Raw genomic sequence first — 7,034 nt, 5'->3', positions numbered from 1 at the left:
TGTTATTTATTCTTTATTTCTTTGTTTGTTTTAATCCAATAGGTTGCGGAAGGTGCAAAAGCAAATTTGGTGCTTCACGTATCATTGGTGTTGATATTGACAAAGCAAGAAGTCCGATATTGGTACATCACTACATCTATGACTCTATTTTATCACATTTATCAACGCTTGAAATAATATTCATCCGGAGCTTGATCTGAATAAAAATCCCGACTATGATCCGGTCTTTGCAATGAATTTGGCCACCCCTAGAATGCTCATATAACATAATTGAATACATGCTTTTCAATTTTCAGCTACCTCAACCTGAACATATTTCATTCACAAGACCAGAAACTAGGAGGGAATGCTGTGTATTGCCGTATTACCTTCCTTGTTCACAATCCACAAATATCTTACTTCTTGAACTGTTAAATATCTCCTAACCTTGTTCACTCGCTACTTTCAGGGTAATTTTAGACACATTATAGAAAGTGAACTGGAGCTGATAATTGAGTACAATGGCTGAGTTGTTCAACATGGTCTGTTTGGTACGGAGATCATTGCATACTTTTATGTTTTTGGAAGGGATTAACGCCCTTCCCTTAACAAAAAACTTATTGCTCCTTTTTGGAAACAAATAAGTTTCCATAAGATGGTTATGGTGGATGACTCCCCCTAGGTTGAACCTTTTGTTTGTTTGTTTGTTTGTTTGTTTGTTTGTTTGTTTGTTTTGTTTTGTTTTTTTCAATCCGTAAAGTGAATAATTCCAGTAAAAAAAAACCTTATATGATTTAAAACGAATAGGATAGGTGGTTGTTACAACAAAAGTAGGTCGAGATTCGAGAAAACCTACGAGTACAACAAAAGTAGGAAAAAATTGAATATCGGTGCCTACCTCCTACTTGACTATAATGAATAGGATAGGTGTTTGTTACTTAACGACTCCTGTCTAAAAAAATAAGCCTAGACTAAGTGGCGCATTGTGTTGGGGTTGTTGAGTTATGTTGAGCTTTCAATTTTCATTGGTTTCATCGTTGGATTTGTACTAGGTGGTTTATACAAATACAACTTCCATATAATTGAGTGTGTTGCTCATGTGTTAACTTCCATGTAATTGAGGGTGTTGCTCATGTGTTTGCACTTTTGGAATGAGTTTGATGAACTCGTTTTTTCACTTTTTGTTTTGGAACTTGCTTGATTTTTTAAGTTAAAAATGTAGGTAAATAGATTATTCATGGGAGGGAATACAAACGAACTTGGATAATGTTTTCTCTATATTACAGTGTCCGCATTGTATGCTTTATTGAGTGCTGATAAGAATTGCGATAGGATCTGGTCTTAAGTAATGATACCAATTTGTTGCAACTATTTCCATGTGCATGAGTCTTTTGTTACTGTCCCCAAGGACACTATCTTGGAGGCTTTGAAAGTCTTACTTGGTACTGACTTGTTAAAACAATGCCAAATGAAAGCAAATTTTATCTCGGTTTTTCATTATTTCCATTTATCTAACTCCCTTACTGTCTTTTGGTATCTTAAGATGTTAGAAATCACCCTGTTTTGATCCATTGCAAACGCGGCAAGGTATGTCCTATTATCATTGTTGGTAGTTATTCTTATTTTTAAGAAGAATATGGTTTCCTTTTTGACCAAATATAGAAACAAGTTCATAACCCATTAATCGTCTTTTTACTTTCCTAGGATGAGCACAAGTGTTAATTGCTGTAGGAGTGGCTTTTGGTAATTTCCTCGAGGAGCTAAAGCAAGCAAGGAAGGCTTTTGAATTAGATGAAGAGAAGCTAACTACTACAGCAGATTGAGATTGGAAATTTAGATTCGATTCCTACTCTTGGAGCTCAGTTATGTGCTGACTCATATGTTGATACTTCTTATTTTCAGCATTGTAATTAAGAATATCTAGACAGATGTACAAGTGTAATTGCTTCTGTGTATTTTTACCCAGACTTGTTTTTTAACATTGAACAAGTTTCTCTCCAAATTGAGCCTCTGAAATTTTTTATGCTTGCTTTGGAACAAATTGTTGAATATAAGCACACCATCTATGACTCTGCTGAAAACTTCTCGCAGGAATTCTTTACCGATCCTTGAAAAGATATCTGGAGAAAAAGAATTGTGAACAGCTCATGCAGGTATTCTTATGAAGTTCGAGTAGCAAGATCTCTCTTTCAATTACAGTGTTCAAGCCTACACTTCTTTGTTCAAGTACCATACTAAAATGAAACACTCCAACTTTAAGAGCTCCATTGTAGCACTACTCATTGGATTGTGCTCTGTCCAGGCACTTTTAAGATACATTTTTTCCTCATTATCACCCTTGCCTTTTCCACTTGATCCCATTTACCTTGTTCAGCATAAATATTGGATAGTAATACATAGTTGCTAGAATTCCACGGCTCGAGATGTATTAGTTTCTTGACTGCGTGTTCTACAAGTTCTAGATGTCCATGTACTTTCGGCAAGCGAAAGCGAAGCACCCCATATAGCAGCATTTGGCATCATTGGCATTCCTTTAATTAACTCTAGAGCCTCCTTTACACACCCAAGTCGACCAAGAAGATCAACCATGCATCCATAGTGCTCGAGTCTGGGTTTGATTTTGTACTTCTCTGTCATAAAAAATAACAATTCTAGGCCCTTTGGCACCATTCCTGTGTGGGCACAACACGCAAGAGCACCTACAAATGTTGCATCATTAGGATCCACACTCATCCTCTCAAACATTTATAACCCAAGCTTGCCCTGTCCATTATAAGCCAGACCTGAGATCATGGTATTCCATGATACCACACTTTTCTAAGGCATCTTGTCGAAAGTTCTCCAAGCCATCTCCAAATCACCACACCTGTGATAAAAATCAAGAAGTGAGTTCGTCCAAAAATTGTCCGATTAATCCCGATTAACCCTAATTACACCTACTCGCTTCTTTCATTGTTGGGATAAAGGTCTACTTCTTCACATTTACCACACATGTAAGCATTGATATATAATTCTGTGTACGTGCTAAAGCGTTACACATGTTAATACACGACTGTTGGTTCAAGTACGCAATAAAATAACCTTAGCAAAAATATTCATTCAATATTGTTACACTTGCAATAAACTAGACAATGATATACTCTATTTTTCTTAATTTATCTGTCTAATTATCAAATAATTAATCAAGTCGTGGAAATAAATAAATAAAAAAATAAAAAATAAATATTATATTATATATAAAAAAAGAGAGCCAAATAAATGATATACTATGCTCACGCCCCACTGCAATGCAGTATACTAGTTAGAAGTGGATCCGATGGGATTCAACCATCGACCTCTCAAATAATGAGCTCTCTTACCCTTTTGAGCTTATAGATCTATTGACAAAGACAAACATTCACCATATGATAAGTAACAAGTTCAGATATCATAAGTCGTATCGATCTGGTATACATACAAAGGGTACAAGAAAATCAATTTAAGGGTGATTTGATGAGGGAAAAGGTAGGAGATTCACTTTAAAAAGGTTCAAGATAGATATAAGTTATAACATTGCAGCAAGTGAAAATAGACTTCATCAAGGTATGCTTGTATGCGCTCACTGCTCAGGTAATTAGATTGCTCATGTATTCTAAGAGCTTTAGTTTATCCGAGCTTTATTTCGAAGTAAGTAATGCAATTCAAAGTCCTGAAGGAACACTGTTATGTTCCCACCAAATCAGTAGGAAATAACTTGACACACAGGCAGTTCTTTGTATTGTGCTCTAAAAAACTGAATGTGGGAAAATAACACGCTAAAATGTAGAAAGAGGCATCGCTTCTTTGAACTTTTGAACAGGACTACCCTGCCTTAAAGCATTTTCGTTCAGAGATAGTAGACAATTTGGGGTTATTCAGCACACGGCAGGTCAAAATATGCAAGCTGAGATGCTATTAAACTATTATGCAGAAAGGGGATGGAATAATTGAATCAAGCATATCAAACATCAATTTTTCATCATGACTACTGGCCTGCTGCATATATAACAGAATAGAATAGTACTTGCAATCATATGTGTTGCATCTCTGTGTAATAAAATGACGTTACATAAAAAATAAAACATATGCAAGCCAAAATATAACAACTTGTTGAAAATATTAAATATTTCATTAGAACGATACACAAAGTTAGGAGAAGCCAACCCTTCTATGTATCGTAGTATGGCCAATGATTGGTTGGTTTGCCTCATTTTCATGATCTGGAAGAAGCCTCAAGTCAGTTAAGAAAGGGGTCCAAGGACCCTCGTGGAACATCGAGCCACCTTACACGCCAAATATATCGGTATAATCAGTTTTATCTAGTTCAACCAACTTCCTCTTGTATGTTGGATGGGCATAGCTTTCCTCGATTCGCGACAAATCTGTAAATAATGTAATAAATTCTAAGGTAAGATCATATCTTTTCGGCACACCAGTTTAAAAGACTGCATGTCTATGTTGGAACCTAGACACCGGTCGCATCGGTAGGTTCTTCTTAAAAGCAAAAACTGAAGTAGTTTAAATGATAAGTGTGCAAATAAAAAAAAAATGAAATCGAACCACGGCTATGAAACCTAAGTGGCGTTCTATACATAGTTTCGAACGAGGACTTTTATCACTCTAACTTTTACTATAAACATCTCATTCACGGATAGAACAACTTTCATTCTGATGTTGTTACCTTAGCTTCTGTGAAAAAGAACCATTATACCGCTCACCTAGTGCCAAGTCCGATGCCTTGAGCCCCAAGGGCCAAAGCAGCAACATAACCATGCCCATCCACAATACCACCTGCAGCAATGATGGGTATATCTTGACCAGCAATGAGATCAACTACTTTTGGCAATAGCGACGTCAATCCATCCTAAAAAAACAATTAGAATCAATGCTAAAGAGGTGAATAATTTTCCTACATACATCTGTAAATTAAAAACATCAAAAAGTTAAACACATTGTGTCACTTAGTATCCATGAATCGTAATAATTTTCTGTAACATGGCAAACATATTGTTAAAACTCTTACAAAGGGCAAGTAATAATTTTCTGATATTAATTAACATCATACAAGAGAAAAATAATAACTTGCAACACTTGATAATATAAGTCTCAACTATTATTTCAACCAGGGTTCAAGTAAAAGATATACCTCCTTGCATCATGAGGAAGAGCAGTTCGTACATTTTTTGCCATAGGATGTCATAATCCTTCCATCCACAGAAATCCAAAGCCAGCGTGCTGAAGGCCTCAAAGATAAGCTTTATGTCTTTGTGTGTATTTGTGTTTAGGTTATAAGTTCAATATTATCTTTGTTAGATTGGATAGTACCAAGAAAAGGAAAATGCAAGCAAAACCTATTTGTCAATGAGTAAAGAGAGACGGAGGAGAGAGTTATCGAAAATAGAGACTGGGGAGAGGAGTCTGGGCACGAGTTTCTTGTTACAAAAACCTAAACAAAATTTCATCCAGTTTTATGCCGGTTTCACCCTTAGTACATTTTCTCATCTTTATGCTAGAAGATGACAGATCTGTGGTCTAGATTTATGCTCATTGGGATGCATTTAAAGGTATGCGCATTGTAAATTTAGTAATAAATTTACTATTGACCTAAAAAACATATTTTGTGTTGGGCACCAAATACATCAAGTTAAAACTCAAAGTTAGGGTTTACATAAACAAGTTGAATAAGAATTATTATAATCAAACATTTGCCAATTTCAAATAATATTTAGTTTTAAATCTAAACTTATTATTTTCCATTTTATTTTGTGCAATTGTGAATCAACAACTAGTTTAGGGTTAACAAATTTCATACCAAAGTCTCATGTAAATTGTTCTCAATAACTATCATAATTTCAAATTTTACACAAAATTTATACAAATGTTTGAAATTTTGCACACACATTGATACAAAATATGTGATAAACCCGACACGAAATAAGCAGGTTCGGGTTGAGAAAAAAGGTTTTTAGGTAATTTAAGGGTTGATTTGCCAAACCCGTCAAATAAATGGGTTGGGTTAGGGTCAAATATGTTAACCCGAGTAACCCATTAATAGACCCAATTTGTACTCAGATCTAATGGGTTGGGTCATCAACCTGTGACCAGTATAACCTATTTTAAAATAAATTTTCATATTTTTTAAGATCTCATCATCCCAACTACCTAAAATAAAGACTAAAAGGAGAAGGATTAACATCATATATATTGATTCATTTGATAAAGAAATGTTTCGTTATTTAATTTTCATTGATATACAATTGAATTATAGATAATTTTTTAGAATTAATACATATTTTTTATAAATAAAATCATGAAATACTAAATATTTTGCATACAAGTGATCTGTGAATCCGATCCGAAACTGATTCGAAATTGACTCACTGGCTTAGCGGGTTACTCTTTATAGGTGGGTTGGGTTTCCCCATTTTGCCCTTGCTTTCCACCTCCATTGCTTCTGCCTCCCACCACTTACCACCAGTCCTTATGTCCACCATCACCTCTTCTTCTATTTTTCATTTTTATTCCCGCCAACTATTTTCGCTGGTAAGAAAAAACAGCGTGCTCACTCTCAAATTTCCATAAATTTGATCGAAAAAATTTGAGTGTTCAATATGATACTTGATAAAAGAAAGTTCAATTTCTTAAAATCTCATTGTATATGTTGATTGATATTTAGATTTTGTGTTTGGAATTTGTTATTTGTAGATATAAGTTCGGTGGTGGACTGGTTGGTTGTGGCAGTTGAGGTGGGAGGAGAGGGCAAAATTGGAAGAATACTAACTGAGAGTAGTTCACATTTCTACTTTAGTTTTTGTTTTGTTGACTTAACACGTGTCGTGTGCCGATTAGGCCAGAAGAAAACAAAGTCGTTAGCAAAATTGCAGCAAAAATGAATCCTATTTTTTCTGGCGATGGGTTTCCACTAGGGGTGGCTTGGATGGGATTCGTGTCGTGTCATATTTGGGTCATGTGTTAGGAGAGCAAACCCAAACCAGACCCAATTACTAACCGTGTTAAGAGCATCTCTAGGTGGTAGT

General features: G+C 35.2%; 1 long non-coding RNA gene across 1 annotated transcript; it reads left to right on the top strand.

Annotated features, from left to right (window-relative positions):
- Nucleotides 1–1,452: 1,452 nt before the first annotated feature.
- LOC147499642 (uncharacterized) lies at nucleotides 1,453–1,981 on the top strand. The gene is made up of 2 exons (XR_015194495.1): nucleotides 1,453–1,566; nucleotides 1,684–1,981. It is a non-coding gene; the product is annotated as an uncharacterized LOC147499642 (long non-coding RNA).
- The last annotated feature ends 5,053 nt before the right edge of the window (nucleotides 1,982–7,034 follow it).

This window comes from Coptis chinensis, chromosome 5 (genome assembly GCF_015680905.1).
Source record: "Coptis chinensis isolate HL-2020 chromosome 5, ASM1568090v1, whole genome shotgun sequence".
NCBI classification, from domain to species: Eukaryota; Viridiplantae; Streptophyta; class Magnoliopsida; order Ranunculales; family Ranunculaceae; genus Coptis; species Coptis chinensis.
This window is presented reverse-complemented; position numbering and strand designations above follow the sequence as displayed.